The sequence below is a fragment of the Oryctolagus cuniculus genome, chromosome 3 (assembly GCF_051225735.1).
Source record: "Oryctolagus cuniculus isolate XC-2025 breed Fujian yellow rabbit chromosome 3, ASM5122573v1, whole genome shotgun sequence".
NCBI lineage: Eukaryota > Metazoa > Chordata > Mammalia > Lagomorpha > Leporidae > Oryctolagus > Oryctolagus cuniculus.
Window position 1 is genome coordinate 13,069,179 of NC_142869.1, and position 18,865 is coordinate 13,088,043.

Consider the following 18,865-nt stretch of genomic DNA (forward strand, 5'->3'; position numbering starts at 1 on the left):
CCAATTCCTTTATAAATGGTATAATTGGGTTTAATATGCAGATGTGCCATTTCTAGGGGTATACATTTTCTACATTAGTAAGTGATAGAGCAAAGACATAAGCCTCAGCCATTCTCACTCATTGCCCAAAAGATAGATACACATTGGAATTTATTCCTTGCCCTTGACTCTCAATTGGTTCTCACGCTCCATTGTCTTTACACACCACTCCCGCATTATTCCGCAGTTTCTGAGGCCACCTGAAAGACCAGTTCTGAGGATTCACCTCCACCTGCTGCTCCCTACACCCACCCACCCTCATCCCTAGCCCTCCTAAGACAGAAAAAGGCCTGGCCCCTGGGGTCAGGACTTCCTGCCACGTGTTCTGTCAATGTGCATGGAGTTGGTCACCCAGCTCGGAGAATTAATTTTCTCTGAATAAATCTGGCCTGGCTGTAGCTTCACAGTCTGCCTCCTCTCTGTTCTACACCTCTTTTCCTAACAGTGAGGCTTCTGTACACAGCGTTCAGAGATCACCTGTGGATAGGCTTGTTAATTAAAAGAGTTAGAGACCTATTTCATTCCATCTGAATCAAGTAATTGAAATCAGGGTAATCACCACTGCAGTATTCAGTACTTTTACCCCTTTCAAGGTTATTTTGGTAATTACATTCCTGGCTGAGCATGTTAGCAAATGTGGTTGCTTCCTGTACTTCTTGGCTTTCTGAATCTGTGACCTGTGGTATGCCTTTTTTTAGTTATGTTGGCATTAGCTTTAAAATCTAGAAATAATTTGTGCCATTGTTTAGCCTTTCAGAAAGTTACTAAACCTAATTCAGTCTACTAGCTATTCAGGGGAAAAAAAATTAACAAAATTAAGCTAAATCTAATCCCCAAGTTGATCATTTACTATATCTTTCTTACTCAAGATTTTTTAAAAATGTATACACTATCAAAATCAATATTAATTGTATATTAGTATCCCTTCTGAGGTTTCCGGACATCTATTATTCTGTAATATCTATTTATAATATTTTTGAAATCTGAAAGTGTATATAAATATTCTCAATTTTATCATATAGAGGGAATGAAACTGAAGTAGGCAAGCATACAGGTTAAAATTGATTAGGTTTGTGAGCTGGAAGACCATGCCCTCGCCACTCCGCTGTGTGACCTCATGTACTTAGCTGGCCACACCTGAGTGCCCACCAGCCAATCAGGTTAATTTACCACTCCCCTTTGAGAGTGGGTTAAAAGCCTGGGACCTGGTGTGTCCACCCTTTTCTTCCTTCCTTTTCTCCTTGGCCTCTAGCCAGGAGGGGGCTGGCTGTAGCCCTGTGCCTCCAGGGCACGTGACCTTCCGGCCACCCGCCCTAGGCTTCCTGGCCTAGATACTCTTCCACATGGCTGGTTCCTAGTACTCGGTATGAACCCAGATTTACCTCTCTCTCTTAAATAAAGCTCTCACTCTCCTATGCATCTTCTGCACAAAATAAAAGCCTAAAATGTACCATGCTGCCTTGTTTATTAATGCCGGTATTTATAATTCTTCTCTAAATATTAGGCAAGAACCCTCTTGGGCTTATTAATATTGGGGATTTATTAATAAGCATATGGTAATATTGTATGGCACCCCAAATTCTGGTAATGTATGTAACACCCCAGACTACTTCTGGGGAACTTTATGGGACCACATTTTTTATATATTTTAGGGGGTCATTTCTGATATCAAAACTATTTCAATTCAGTCAAAAAAGCTGCCATGAGCAGCCAGCACTGTGGTGCAGCAAGCATCATTGCACATCGAAGTGCCAACTGGAGTCCCGGCTGCTCTACTTCCAATCCAGCTCCCTGCTAATGGAAAGCCATTGGAAATTATTTTTTAAAGAGAGTTAAATATTTGCCATCTTCTATGCTTTATAATACTACTGGGAAAAAAATCCCTAATGTTTCTTTGTGTAACACCTGGATTAAAATGTAAAATAAATGTTAATATTATAATCATTCTAATCCATTGATTTGCAATAAATGTTTTATTTTACCCAAAGTGATATTGCATTATGGGCCAATATTTTTCCCTCTACTTATGCATTTTTTTGGGGAAAATCAATACATTTTTCACCACAGTAGATTAAGAGTTTATGCTGTGTGTTTGATAGTTTACTTACATATATTTAGAGCCTCTTTTTAATTGTTTTTATACAATTAATATAATATATATACTGATATTTTCCCTTTATATTTATATTTGCATATATATACACATATGCATATATTACTGAAGACTGGTATAGCTAACAATGTATATATTTAGTGAACTATTTTGACATCTGAAATATTCATATTCTTACATGTGAGCACAAGATTGGTGTAAACCTCATAGTACTGAGGGTTTTTAAGGGTTAAGATGATATTGTATATTTAGGTTGTTGAGAGGGAAATATAGATATGTTTCTATTCAACGTCATCAGAGTGTTCCATTCCTTGTCTGAATTGTCTTTTTGTGAGGATCATTTGAAAGGCACTGGAAACCTAATCATCTTCAGATGTTTATATATTCTGGCCAATGATATTTGAAGGAAATGTTGGCATTTACATACATATTGAAACATTTTCCAGTGGATTAGTAAATCTTATTTCTACATGCATTTCATATCTATACTTGAGTAAATTTTCCTTTGGGAATCACTTCTACTCTTGGCTCTTCAATTAAAATTGTCAGAAGTTGAGAATATTATTTCAGATTGACTTAACTCTATAAAAGACTCACTTTACTATATAAATGGAAGAGAGAAAAGTATCCTCATATTAACAATAATATTAATTGACTGTGTTCATCAGTATAAATAAACTAACAATCAGAAAGAAGACCTCTCTGGCACCTTCTCTGCTATTCTACCCAGGAAATCTCAGCAAAAAGCAACTTCAGCAATTTTAGCTAATACTGCCTTAGAAATTTACCCAAACACATTTCTGTTCATAGTCTATCCTGATTTGGTAATATGCAATTAGAGCAAATGGCCATTTTAATATAGGATAATTTTCTTGTAAATTATACAGTAAAAATATTTGAAACATATTAAAATCAAATGGACTTAGAATGATTATAGTTATGAATTACTGTAATTTGTTCTTACACAGCTAATTCCAAAAGATTGCACAGCCATTTAGCAATTTCCATTCTCAAAGTTTCTCATAATGGGATTTAACAAAAAAAAATGAAATCATCATTTTTTCCTCAAACCTTTCCCTTCCTTTTATATATTCTATTTTCATAAATGAACTACCACCCTTTCAGTCACCCCAGTCAGGGAAGCCCAGGAATCGCTCCAGTATGACCAAAGCTTCCTGTCACTCACAGATATCCAGGGGAATATGTCCAGCCCCACCCACATCTGCCCTGTGCTCTTCATTGAGAGACTCACTTCTTTCTCATTTCTGCACCTCTTCATGAGACACACACCTTCAGTTCACGCTTAGCACAGCTGCCACAAAGTTCTCTCTAAAATGCAAGAACAGCTATGTCACATTTCTGCTTGAAACCTGCAGAGCATAAAACACAGACAGCATTTTTGTTGATGTATGTCATTTTCCAGCCACACAAAACTTACATTACTCTAAACAAACACAGCAGACACTCTCAGCTAGCCACACTGGCAAATGCCTTTCCTCCGCCTCAGCTTTTCTCCACTGTCCCCCGATCCCGTCCATCTCCCTTACCTTTCTCAACTTAGGTCTATTATAGTCCCTTCTAGGAGGCCTTCTGTTAAACAAATGACTAGGAAGACCTATTCAGGAATGTTATGATAGGAATATTGTGGAGGGGAGACAAAGAGACCTTAATTCTGACTCAACAAAATAAGGGGGATTTATATCCAATGAACAGAGTGAGGTGGCCATCAGGTGCAACACTACAAGAGACAAATCGAGTGGCGATTCTTATGAAACTGACCTAACAAGATTCTTCCTAAAAGCAAGCCAGAGACTTACACATTAATGGTGGAGGAATTTGGTCAGATATCAGGGCTGATTAGATATTAAGTGTGGATGGATGTCTTCTCTCCTTTTTTAAGACCAGGCTGATAAAGCCAAAAATGGAACTAGGGCCAAGGTCAAACCTAGTTGAGAAGATTCATAATTCTGAGTTTGCAGGGTAGCAGTAGCTCTGTACTCCTCCTGACAATTTTCCAGGCTGCCATAGCACCGCATGTATTCCTGCAATCCTCTTGTCACATTGCATTGTATTATGAGCAATTGTCTGCCTTCCCTCTGGAGTGACAGTGTTCTGGGAGAATGTTGACTCTTATCTCTGTAGTCACATCATGCATGCTACCTTTTTCCTAGATATGTAACAGTTTGCTAATTAAGCATTGTGTGTGGATTGAAAAGAAAATTATTATCAGTATACAAATCTGCTTTGTTTTCCCTCTCCCTTCAAAAAACTCCTTTTTTTTTTTTTGCTTAGAATATCTTTAAGATGTGTAAGTTCTTTTGAAAGGACCTCACCAAATAGGATGATAGTCACTGCTCATTTTCCTTTATGCCTCTATCTATTTTTTCCTGTGGAAGGATCTATACAAGGCAAATCTCATTACAACAAATTCCATTAAAATGAAATCACTGAATCTCTCTCTATATAAGCCTCTTTCAATGGTACATTTATTGTAACTAATATTTTAAATGATACCAACAACAAAGTTTAATTTTCTTCAAAGGTTGTGTTTGAGTGAATAATAAGTTATATCTTGAATAGTGCTGTGGAATTTTCTATATTCTTTACTTTGTTTTTATATTTCTTATAAGTTTATGTGACTGTAAACATTAAGAAATATCTGGAAGCAAAACTATGACTTAAGACTGTACTGGGAGATGTAAGTATCCATTCAGAAGCATCAGTCATCTCTTTCTGTTCAGGAAAATGAGTGAAGCCTCCTTCCCCCTTTTTAAAACATTTATTGTTAATATGTTAAGTCATCTCCTTTCTTGAAAAATGTGACTAAATTTGGGGGCCATGATGAACACGGTTCATATATCTCTGAACTCCCAGCAAGTTTGTTTCTCCAGGACAATGTAAACAGTTTTGTGGGTGGCAGAGTTACTTTAATCACATGAGAGTAATAGAAATTAAAAATTAGTATAATGAGGCTCATTCATCATCTCACCAGCCAGAAATAAACCCTGTGGGTTCGTGAGGAATTGCTATTTTAGCAGCTGGCACCAGGAGTTCCTGTAGGGAAGGAAATGTCTTTATTGAGGAAAATATCTTAATTGGCTACTTGGAGAGAGAAAGGGGAGGCCCAGAAGAATGACCTCATGAAAGGACACCAAGAAAGTAAACATCTCTGCATGAATGCAGACGGGAAGATAAATGAGAGGAGGTCTCCTGAGAGTAGGAAGTCATGAACACGAAGCCACAAGAGCGTTAGATTTTATAAGTAAGCAACAACTTCAGGGAGTTCATTGCTCTTCCCAGACTGAGGACTAAGGGACTCGAACCAAAAGTATTGAAACATTTTATCCCAGGGTAAATTCAGCTGAAGGGAAGATTTCGCTTGGTGCTCCAGAAAGTGAATTCTGGAGAGAGAGTGCCCGGGGGCTGATACAGATTCTGACCCTTTTTTCTCTGTGTTTGTGTGTGAAGGTGTGTATCCCTTAGGACCCACCCAGTGATGTAGGAATCCTTAGAAGTGAAAATCAAGGGAACTGAGTATTGGTCACACCCGTGTTGGAAAAGAGACCAACTGAATATGATGCCCAATTATTGACAATAGGAAGAAGTCATTTACACCTTTGTTCTAAGGAAGAATGTGAGGGGGTGGGGTTAGCACAGCTCAGGGGTGAGAGGCATGAGTCAGAAGATGGAACCTTAATGCAAGAACCTGGGATTGTGCTGGCCTGACTGATGGGAGCTGGAGCGCTTAGGGAGGCTAAGCAGGTTTCCAAAGCTTTGCCCCGGGAAAAATCTGCCATTCCCTTGGAAAGACCACTTTGGCCAAACATAGCTGTAAATCAGAATAAACAGGATAAAAGGGAGTCTGACTACAAGGAACTGTGAGGAAAGAATCTGAGACCAAGGAGGTTCCAGATTAGCTCAACGTGTGTGTTCTCCTATGTTGATGTATCTTATCGAACACACACATTTTGTAAATATCCACACGCAAATATATACCATACAACTAAATGGATTATTGTGGGCAACATGGTGTCTAAAATCCTATTCCAGGTTCTTGTCTTTTACCTAGAGAAGTATTCTAAGCACCAGCACAAATATGACACACAAAGAGATAAAATTTATTTAAAAGATGAGGAAAAACACACAGAGAAACACACACACACACAGAAGCATTGCTCAGGATTAGAGTGGGCCAGGAATAGAAAGGATGGGGAATGGATGAGAGAGAGAGAGAGAGAGAAGAGAGAGAGGAGAGAAAGAGAGAAAAAGAGCCCCTCCCAGTTGTTGGCGTCTTATAAGTTTAGAAAGGGGAGTGGTTACATGAACCAGGTGATGGGAGATACATCCTGGCAAAGGGGTTATTCAACTGACAGGGAGGATGAGGTGTGCCTTTCAGCTGCTGGACCTAATCTAGCTACTTGTCTTATCCTGAATCAGAATCATAGTCATGCTTTGTAATCTGATTTAATACATGCTATCACTTAGTCCCCTGTGACACTAAGTATAAATATAAATGCATGTATCTAGTTTCATGACTGCACATTAGCATTTTGCTTAGCTGTGATTTTTTTCAGTGCAGTCCCGTGTTATTCTTTTACATTGTTTTAATTATTCAGTGTTTTTTTTCTCTGTTGAAAAAAATAGAACAGGATAGTCCTTGCTAATTTTTAATACATGGGTCATGGGCAGTGTGTATAATAAGCCTGCAGGAAACACTCCTCTCCTCCCTCCTTTTGCTCAGTGACATCTTTCCATTATTGTGCTGCTTTGTTTTTATCAAAATAGCTTTAAAAACAGATTCATTGTACAATATGTATCAATAAATTTAAAAAAATAGCATCAGAGTTGGGATTTCATCACATAGCACCCATGATAGGCATTCAGACACCCAGTTCTTTGAAGTTTCCTGGTTGAAAATGATATATGTCATTGTGTTTAGTCAGCACTGGTTAGTAAGCAGAGCATGCCCAAGGTCACTTGAAGGTTTCTTTGATGCGTGTTTCAATTTGGAGCTAAAATAAGCCTGATCTTTCTAAGTGTGTCTTACCTTTCTGACCACTGGAGGAAACTGAATTATGGACTTCATTAGATTGACAGAGTCTTTTGCACATATGGGAAATTCAGACAGTTAACAGGTAATCTGGAAGCCAAATAAAAGTGGAGCACATCAAAGTATGATAAATGCCATTGCACAAGAGTTGAAATTGTTTTTCTTTCTTTTTTTTCTTTATACTTTTTGTTAATTCATTTATTATTCTTTTACCCCAATAAAAAGTATAGATCAATATGGACATATTTTTACGTTATTTGATATTATTGATTTTACAGGTACAAAACAACAAGGTTTTTAGGCACACCAAACCAAGGATCGCATCTCATACATGGAGATCAACTCTTCATTTTAAATTTTACAAACTCACTTATGTATGCTTGTTTTAACCACCAGAAGTTTTGCATCAATATATCTATTTATCAATTATTTATCTATCTATACAATGAAAAATGTTTAGAAAATTTTCCTGTTCTTTGTCTATTTATCTTTTTCATTAATTAAAGACTCAAGAGATCAATTCTAAGGTTAATTAAATATTTTTATAGATAACTATTATTGCGCATCAGGTGGAGCCCTGAAGGCTGCTTGAGCTTTTCCAAGTGCGGGTGAGGTGGATGAGCTTCAAAGAGCTATGGGAACAAAGCACAGGACTTGTAACGCGCTCATTTTTTTCACTGATTAATATTAAATACCTATAAATACAATCCTAAGATCATACCCTATCAGGGCAAAAAGGAGGGTCAGAGCAGCCCTTGTCATCTACCACAGGGGGTCTACCTGAACTCTATGGCTGAGGGGCTGGACCACTTGCTTCCAAAGTCTTAGCAGAGGGTTTATAAGCGTTGCCTGGAATATATTTTGGTACAGACTTCAAATAAACCAAATTTGAAGTGACAAAAAAAAAAGTGCCAAGTAAGACATACATTCTTACTTCATGGTAGATTAGTAGCTGCTCATGGGGATCCACAGAGAAATTGTGTAAATACAGACATTAGAATGTCTGAGGAGGTGGTGCTAATGGAAGCAATAAAATATCTGTATGCTGATCTATTTGATCAAAAAGAACACATTAGTTTAGCAAATTAAAAGAAATACTTCAATATAGAAAGCAAGTAATACAGAAAACAAGACAATTCAAAATATCTTGGATACAATTCTAAAGGAAACTCATGTGAAGTACAAGAATATACATGACTTAAGATTGTTGGCTTAACTGGCTTTGTGCAACACTTTTGGGTATGAAATTTTAGAAAACAGCATACCAGTGAAAACACAGATATATACACAACTCTTTCAGAGACATGGTATAGACATAAAAATGACAATTATGTACAAATACAGCTCTTCTTCCCTGCTATGGTCTGAATGTGTCCAACCCTCAAAACTTTACACAGTGAAATTTAATTGCAAGAGATGGGCCTTTAGGATGTAATTAAGTTGTGGAATCAATGCCTTTATAGTACAAGGAAGTTTTTTGTCCCTTTTTTCTTATGACTTCTTCCATGTGAGAAGCAGAAACATCCGTTTCAGGAACAGAAATTCCTCCACCAGACATCAAACACAGACATCTTGATCTCTAGAACTGTGAGAAATAAATTGAGATTGCTTATACATAACCTAAGATTTTTTTTAAATAGCGAATAAATGAACTAAGACTTTAAAGAGATTTATTCCTAAAAGACATATTTTTTCAAATATCTATGAATATTAAACAAACTGGCCAAGGTCCTAGGCTGTAAAGAAAATCTCAAGCAATTATCAAAATCACAGACCATAAGGGATACATTAGAAAGAGTTAAAATAATGCTATAGGGGCTGGTTCTGTGGCATAGTGGGCTAAGCCTCTGCCTGCAGCATCAGAATCCTATTTAGGTGCTGGTTCTAGTCCTGTTTGCTCCTCTTCTGATCCAGCTTACTTCTATGGCCTGGGAAAGCAGTAGAATATGGCCCAAGTGCTTGGGCCCCTGTACCCTCATAGGATACCTGGAAGAAGCTTATGATTCCTGGCTTCAGATCAGCCCAGCTCCAGCCATTGGGGCCATTTGGGGAGTGAACCAGTGAATGGAAGACCTTTCTCTGTCTCTTCCTCTCTCTCTACAACTTTATCCCTCAAATAAGTAAATCAATCTTTTAAAAATATATGCTATAAATAACTTTTTATTTCAAGAAAAATCAGAAGCCAAAAGTTGATATCATTTATAAGTAAATGATAATAAAATGTCAAGCATGAAACCAATGAGATGTGGGCAGATGGTAGCAAGTGAATCACTTATAGCTTTAAATATATTTGCTTTAAAAAGGACAAAATGAGTCCAAAGAATGAATAAGAAAGTAAACTTCAAATTGGTGAAAGAGAAGACTTAGTCATGATAGAATCACAATTATAAATATAAATATGAACATAAGAACATATTGATTATATTCTGGTCATATAAATCTTTTGCCTTTTACTTATTGATTAATCCAAATCTAGTTATTCAAAAATTGTAATGAAGTAGATGAATCTTTGAAAAATCTGATCAAAGAATGAGGGAAATATAAAGATAACATTATGAATGGAAAAGAAATATTAGCTAAAATTATTGAGAAAATTCATAAAATGAAAAATGATCCCTTGTAAAATTTTGTGTAGATCTATTTGGACATCTGATGTTAAAAAGTTAACTCTAGGAAAATATAAATGATCAAAACTGACTAAAAAACACATTTAAAAGCCACCAGACATAATGAAAAAGAACTAAGGAAAGATCACACAGAACACAGAGAATTTTTGAGAGAAGTATGGAAGGAAAGCAAAACCAGCAGATAGCATGATAGCTGTTTGGGGAGAGCAGGTCTCAAGTAGATGCAGTGCATGTGTGTTTGTGTGTATGTGTGTGTTTTGTTCAAGAGATGGGAGCGTGTTTCATGCTGATGTGAAAGATTCTATGGCTATAAGGTGAAGGTACATAGAAGGTAGGACAGTGATATTAACTAGGATAAGGTCTTTAAAACCTGAGTATAATGATCATAAGCATTATATTGGGTTGGCCTTCAATTTGAGATAGTTCATCAGGAAGAAAGATAGGATTCATAAAAATGTAGTAGTATATTGTGCTTTTTGTTGGAAAGATGGGTGCATTCTCTGGATGCTTTCCATTTAGAGGGAAAGAAAGAGGAGATGGAGGGAGTAGATACCTGGCAGCAAGAAAGATTTCAAAAAGTAAATGATGGGGCTGGCGCCATGGCTCACTTGGTTAATCCCCCGTCTGAGGAGCCAGCATCCCATATGGGCACTGGGTTCTAGTCCTGGTTGCTCCTCTTCCAGGCCAGCTCTCTGCTGTGGCCCGGGAAGCCAGTGGAGGATGGCCCAAGTGTTTGGGCCCTGCACCGCATGGGAGACCAGGAGAAGCACCTGGCTCCTGCCTTCGGATCAGCACAGTGCGCTGGCTGTAGCGGCCATTTAGGGGGTGAACCAACGGAAGGAAGTCCTTTCTCTCTGTCTCTTTCTCTCACTGTCTAATTCTATCTGTCAAATAAATTTTTTAAAAAAAGTAATTGATGAGTTTTGGAGACTGAATATAATGGGAAAAGAGATGTTCTTAGGCAGTATTAAGTGCCTAGTTGGGCTCAGTAATCATAAATTCAGCAACTATTTTCAGGCAATCTCCACCGGAATTCAGCAGCTTGAATACAAATGTAGACAGAACAGATGAAGTTCATCCTAAACTGTGATTTCAACATATGAATAAGAAAAAAATAAAGAGAGAGAGAGAGAGAGAGAGAGAGAGAGAGAGAATTACATGGAAGTTTAGAATTTGGCAAGGGGTAAACCAAAATTCTGGAATAATTTCACAGATTATAAGTTAGATGAGGAACAGATAAAAGAAAGGAAAATATTGATGTATTGGAAGTACTGGAAGTCCCAGTGAAGTCAAAGCATGGCACTGCAGTGGCAATGCTGGCTAACCAGTGAATTCCTTCCTTGTAGGCAAATCTCCATGGGAAGCAAACCAATCAGATGATTGCTTGACAAGCAAGAAGTCAGAATCACAGGAGACGGTTGGATGCTCAGCGAGAATCCTGCTCTGAAAAATGTGCAGTTTGAGTTCTAGGATAACCTTCCTGTGCCAGTGTTTGACTTCCTCTGCAGTTTCTTTTATTTAAGTGCTAGTTTGTCTTCTTCCAAAGCTGGCTTCATGAATTTTCTCAGATGTTCAAAAGAAAGGTATTGCCATGAAATAATTTTAGGTAAAATGGTATACTCTGGGGCCAGCGGTGTGGTGCAGTGGGTTAATACCCTGGCCTGAAGCGCCGGCATCCCATATGAGCGCCAGTTTGAGACCCCGCTGTTGCACTTCCAATACAGCTCTCTGCTATGGCCTGGGAAAGCATAGGAGATAGCCCAAGTACTTGGGCCCCTGTACCCGTGTGGCAGATGGGGAAGATCCTGGCTCCTGGCTTTGGTGCAGCTCCGGCTGTTGAGGCTTTCAGGGGAGTGAACCATTGGATGGAAGACCTCTCTTTCTTTCTGCCTCTCCTCTCTCTGTGTAACTCAAACTTTTAAATAAAATAAATAAATTCTTTCTTTTGACAGGCAGATTTAGACAGTGAGAGAGAGAGATAGAGAGAGAAAGAAAGAAAGGTCTTCCTTTTTCTGTTGGTTCACCATCCAAATGGCCACTATGACCAGCAGTACTGCACAGATCCGAAGCCAGGAGCCAGGTGCTTCTTCCTGGTCTCCCATGGGGCGCAGGGCTCAAGGACTTGGGCCAACCGCCACTGCACTCCCAGGCCACAGCAGAGAGCTGGACTGGAAGAGGAGCAACTGGAACTAGAATCCGGAGCCCATATGGGATGCCAGCACCGCAGGTGGAGGATTAGCCTAGTGAGCCGCGGTGCCGGCACAAAAAATATTTAAAAAAACTATTTTTTTCAACAGTACATTTCTTTTTCAGTTTTAAAAAAATAGTTACCAAATAAATAGCAATTGTAGGTATTTATGTGGTTAAATGTGGTATTTTAATACCTGGACACAATGTGCAATGAGCAAATTAGGGTTACTAGTTTATTCAACACCTCAAATGCTTATCATTTCTTTATATTGGGAACATCCATCCAAACATCCTTCTCTTCTAGCTATTTTAAAATATACTGTAAAATTATCCATTATTGTAATTACCTGACTATACTACAGATACTAATACTTATTCTTCTTATCTAATTGTATTTTGTACCTGTGAACCAGACATAATTCATCTATGATTCTGCAGTGAGACAAGAATTTGCACTCCACAGGGGCACACTATTGATTTGGCTATTACAGATTCATGTTAAAATAATAACAAAATGACAATTTATATTTTGGTAAATTTATAATTTAACAGATAATTTTTTAAATTTTTGTTTATTTTTTATTCTATTTGAAAGGCAGAGATAAAAAAGAATTGAAAAGAGAAAGATCTCCCATCTGCTTGTTTCCTCCCCATATGCCACAACAGCTAGGTTTGGGAGAGGAGGAAGCCAAGAGCCTGGAACTTAATCATTCTCTTATATGGGTGGCAGGATCCACCATTATCTGCTGTTGCCCAAGATGGATATGCACAGAAAGTGGTATTGGAAGTGGAAGATCTGGGAATCAAACCTGGCCCTCTGAGCCGGCGCCGTGGCTCAATAGGCTAATCCTCCACCTTGCGGCGCCGGCACACCGGGTTCGTGTCCCGGTTGGGGCGCCGGATTCTGTCCCGGTTGCCCCTCTTCCAGGCCAGCTCTCTGCTATGGCCAGGGAGTGCAGTGGAGGATGGCCCAGGTGCTTGGGCCCTGCACCCCATGGGAGACCAGGAAAAGCACCTGGCTCCTGGCTCCTGCCAGGATCAGCGCGGTGCGCCGGCTGCAGCGGCGGCCATTGGAGGGTGAACCAACGGCAAAAAGGAAGACCTTTCTCTCTCTGTCTCTCTCTCTCACTGTCCACTCTGCCTGTCAAAAAAAAAAAAAAAAAAAAAAAAAAGAAACCTGGCCCTCTGATATGGGATGCAATATCCCTAGTGCTATCTTAATCATGTGTCAAACACCCACCCTGACAAGATAATTTTTGAGCTGAGTTTCATCACATTGGTCTACTTTTAAAATTTTAATATAGAGAGAAGGGATTGCATATAATTTGTATGTACAATTCTACGAATATAAGCGTATTTCCTTCTATCCCTCTGTGTACCCCTCAATCACCCTCCTTTCTTCATTTTTGTTTTTTAATTTCTTTAAAATATTTTTATTTATCTGAAAGGCAGAGTTACAGAGAGGAGCAGATATAGAGAGAGAGTGAGAGAGAGATCTTCCATCTGCTGATTTTCTGCCCAAATGGCCACAGCAGCCAGGGCTAGGCCAGGCTGAAGCCACGTGCCAGGTACTTCATTTGACTCTCTCACAAGGGTGCAGGGGACCAAAGACTTGGGTCTTCTTTCACTGATATCCCAGGCACATTAGCAGGAAACTGGGTAGGAAGTGGAGCAGCTGGAACTCGAAGGGTCATATGGTGGATCTACTTTCAGATTTCTGAGGAATCTCCATACTGACTTCCATAATGGTTGTGCTAGTTTCCATTTCCATCAACAGTGAAACAGGATACATTTTTCTCCACTTCCTCAAGGGCACTTATATTTTGATTTTTGGATGACAGCCATTCTAACTTGGTGGGGGGGGTAGGTAAAACCTCATTTTGGTTTTTATTTTCATTTCCCTGATAGCTAGTGATAATGAACATTTTTTTCTTGTGTCTGCTGGTCATTTGAATTGAATCCTTTGAAAAATATCTGTTCATGTTCTTTGCCTATTTTGTAACTGCACTTTTTGTTTTGTTGCTATTGAGTTTCTAGAGCACTTTATAGATCGTGGATGTTAATCCTTTATCAGTTGCGTAGTTTGCAAACATTTTCTCTCATTCAGCTGGTTGCCTTTTCACTTTGTTGACTGTTTCCTTTGCAATGCAGAACCTTCTTAGATTGATGTAATCCCTTGTATCTTTGCTTTTATTGCCTGTGCTTCTGGAGTCTTTTCTAAGTTTTCCTAATGATTTCTAATTAAGATTTTCTAATGATTTCTATGATGCCTGTGCCAGCGTCTTGTAGATTTTTCCTAATGCTTTCCTTTAGTAGTTTCATAGAATCAGGTCATAGATTTAGATACTCGATCCATTGTGAGTTGGTTTGTGAAAGGGGTAAGGTAGGGGTTTTGTTTCATACTTCTGGATACGTAGCTCCAATTTCTAAACACCATTTGTTGAAGAGACTGTCATTCTCCAGGGATTGGTTTTAGCTTGTTTGTTGAAGATTAGCTAGTTGTAGCTGCATAAATTAATTTCAATTCTGTTCCATTGGTTTTTGCACCAGTAACAAGCTATTCAGATTATAACTGTCCTGTAGAACGTATTGAAGTCTGTCCAGCATTTATTGTTGTTTATGCTTTAGCTATTTGAGGTTTCTGGTATTTCCATATGATATTTAGCATCACTTTTTCTATGTATGAGAAGAATGTCATTGGTATTTTGGTGGAATTGCATTGAATCTATAAGTTGCTCTGAGTAGAATGGACATTTGGATGATACTAATCCTTACAATCCATGAACATGGAAGATTTTTCCATTTTTTTGTGTGTCTTTTATTTCTGTCTTTACAGTTTTGTAATTTTTAAAAAAGATTTATTTATTTGAAAGACATAGTTACAGAAAGAGATAGAGACAGAGAGAAAGGTCCTTCATCTGCTGGTTCACTCCCCCAGATGGTTGCAACAGCCATAGCTGCGCCAATCCGAAGCTAGGAGCCAGGAGCTTCTTCCGGGTCTCCCACGTGGGTACAGGGGCCCAAGCACTTGGTCCATCTTCTATTTCTTTCCCATGCCATAGCAGAGAGTTAGATCAGAAGAGGAGCAGCTGGGTCTCAAACCGGTGCCCATATGGGATGCCGACGCTTCAGGCCAGGGCATTAACCCACAGCGCTGGCCCCAATGTTTTGTAATTTTCATTGCAGAGATCTTTCACATCCTTAGTTAAATTTAATTTTTTTTTTTTTTTTTTGCTATTTTGAATGGTACTGATCTTACAAGTTCTTTCTCAGTCATGGCATTGTTTGTGTATACAAAGGCTATTGATTTTGTGTGTTGAATTATATATATATACTGCAACTATACTCTCTTATCAGTTCCAATAATCTCTTAATGGAGTCTTGATTTCCATATATATATATATATATATATATATAGATATATATAGATATAGGATCATGTCATCTGCAAACAGAGATAGTTTGGCTTCCTCTTATCCAATTTATGTCTCTTTGATTTCTTTTTGTTGCCTAATGGCTCTAGCTAAAACTTCCCAAACTGTATTTTATAGCAAAGATGAATGTGGGCATGTTTATTTGTTTCTGGATCTTAGTGGAACTGCTTTCAACTTTTCCCCATTCAATATCATGCTGGCTGGGGGATTGTCATATACTGCCTTGATTGTGTTGAGAAATGTTCCTTCTGTAAATAATTTGCTTAAGGTTTTTATCATGAAATGATGTTCTATTCCATCAAATGATTTCTCTTCATCTACTGATATAACTGTGTGGCTTTTATTATTCAGTTTGTTAATGTGATGTATCACCTTTATTGATTTGCTTAGGTCTAACCATCCCTGCATACCAGGGATGACTCCCACTCAGTCTGGGTAAATGATCTTTCTGATGTGTTTTTAGATTCGATTGGCTAGTTGAAAATTTCTGCATTTGTGTTCATCAGGGATCTTGATCTATGGTTCTTTCTCTGTTATCTCATTTTCTGACTTTGGAATTAAGGTGATCTGATCTGATGGAAGGAGTTTGGGAGAACTCTCTCCCTTTTGATTGGTTTGAATAGTTTGAGAAGAATTGCCATTAGTTCCTCTTCAAGAGTTTGGAGAATTCAGCAGTAAACCCATCCAGTCCTAGGATTTCCTTTGTTGGAGTGTCTCTATTACTGAATGAATCTTCATCTTGGTTATTGGTCTTTTTAGGTTTTTGTATGTTTTTATGACTCACTGTTCATAGATTGTATGTGTCCAGAAATCTATCCGTTACTTCTAGATTTTCCAATTTGTTTGCATATACCTGTTTGTAGTAATTCCTGATGATTTATTTTATTTCTGTGGTATCCATTGTAATATCTTCATTTTCATCTCTGAATTCATTCATTTGGATCTTCTTCCGCTTTTTTTGTTAATTGGGCCAATGGTGTGTCAATTTTATTTTTTCAGAAAATCATTTCTTCATTTCACTGATATTTTCTATCTTTTTCACTTCAATTTTATTTATTCTCTAATTTTAATTATGTCTTTACTCCTACTAACTTTGATTTGGTTTGTTTTTCTTTTTCTAGGTCTTTGAGATGCACTGTTAGATCATTAATTTGATGCCTTTCCAATTTCTTGATGTAAGAGCTAATTGCTATAAACTTCCCTCTTAATACTGCTTTTTCTGTATCCCATGTGTTGATATGTTGTGTTGTCCTCTTCATTTATTTCTAGGAATTTTTTTATTTCCTTTTTGATTTCTTATTTTTCTAAAGACTTATTTATTTGAAAATCAGAATTACAGATAGAGATGGAGAGACAGAGAGAGATCTTCCATCTGCTGGCTCACTCCCCCAGATTGCTTCAACAGCCAGGAGCCAGGACTGGGCCCGGCTGAAGCCACAAGACAGGAGCCATTCCCAGGTCTACCAGGTAGGTGGCAGGTACCCAAATACTTGGGTCATCCACCGCTGCTTTTCCAAGGGCATTAACAGAGAACTGGATCAGAAGTGGAGCAGCGGAACAGGAACTGGCACCCATATGGACATTGCAGGAAGCAACTTTACTGCTTACACCGCAAGGCCATCTTCTTGATTTCTTCTATGACTCACTGTTCATTCAGGAGCATGTTGGCCAGTGTCTGTTTGCATATTTTCTGGAATTTCTTATGTTGTTAATTTCCAGCTTCATTCCACTGTGGTCAGAAAGACACATGGTATGATTTCATTTTTTTTAATTTGTTGAAATATGATTTACTGCCTGGCACATCATCTGTTCTAGAGAAAGTTCCATGCACCAATGAAAAGAATGTGTATTCCCCAGCTGTGGAATGAAATGTTCTTTAGATACTAACTTGGTCCATTCAGTCCATAGTATAGATTAGCTCTGTTGTTTCTTTGCTGATTATTTTTCTAGTTGATCTCTCCATTGATGAAAGTGTGGTGTTGATGTCTTTCATTGTTATTGTATTGGAGCTGATGTCTTAAAATCTGTTCTTTTCTGATATCAGGATAGCTACTCCTCACTTTTTATTTCAACTCACTTGAAATATTTTTTTCAATCCTTTCACTCTCAGTCTGTGTGTCTTATTTTTGGTGAGGTGTTTTTTCCTGTAGACAACATATAGATGGATATTATTTTTTAATACATTCAGCCGATCTGTATCTTTCAATTGGAGAGTTTAGTTCATTTACATTCAAGGCAATTATTGATAAATCATGACTTGGTATTGCCAATTTTTTTTGTAATTGTTCAATTGTTTATTTTGGATCTCTTTCATAATATCATGAGATTTTCTGCCATCATGTACTTTCACGATGCTGGTTATCTTTTTCTGTTTCTGAGTGTAGTACATTCTTTAGTATTATTTGTATGGCTGGCTGGCTGATGACAACTTGTTTCAATTTTTTTTTAGAAAGTATTTATTCTACCCTTATTTATAGATGCAAGTTTTTCTGCTTGCCATTTTCTATATCCCCATTCTCTCCTCACTTGTAGAGTTTCTGATGAGAAATATGCTGTAATTCTGATTGGAGAGCCTTTAAAAATAGTCTAATGCTTCTCTGTTGTGCATTTTAGGACATTTTGTGTTTTATTTCTGAAATTTTGAATATAATGTTTCATGGTGAAGGTCTTCTTTGATTGTCATTGTCTCTACTTGGGGTTATATGTGCTTCCTGCACTTGGATATCCATATCTCTGTTAAAGTGGAACACAGAGGAATTTTTTAGGAATGTGAGTCAAGGGGGTGCTCAATACCATCTGCAATCTTTGGTGGCCTGAGCTAGAAATCTGTGGTCGCAGGCATGTTATGACACTTTTCTTCCTGTTAGATAAGCTGATGCCCATGAGAAAGATATGTCCTTCTAGGTAATATCAAACATTAAGGCCACCTTACCCAAACTGACTTACATAGGATCTGAAGATCAAACTGTACCTCCTGATGGAGAGTGCTACAGAATGGAATCAGTTTTCCATCTTAAAGAGAATAGAGGAGGAATGAAGAAATAAGTCAGGCTTCCCAGATTGCTGACAGTCGATAACTTAATATCAAGTAAACAATTTTAGCTATCAAATAATTTACAAAAACATTTATCAAAAGATCCAATGCCTTCCATACATTTTAAGAGTACATGTAGGGCTGGCGCCGCGGCTCACTAGGCTAATCCTCCGCCTTGCAGCGCCAGCACACTGGGTTCTAGTCCCGGTCGGGGCGCCGGATTCTGTCCTGGTTGCCCCTCTTCCAGGTCAGCTCTCTGCTGTGGCCAGGGAGTGCAGTGGAGGATGGCCCTAGTACTTGGGCTCTGCACTCCATGGGAGACCAGGATAGCACCTGGCTCCTGCCATTGGATCAGCACGGTGCGCCGGCCGCAGCGCG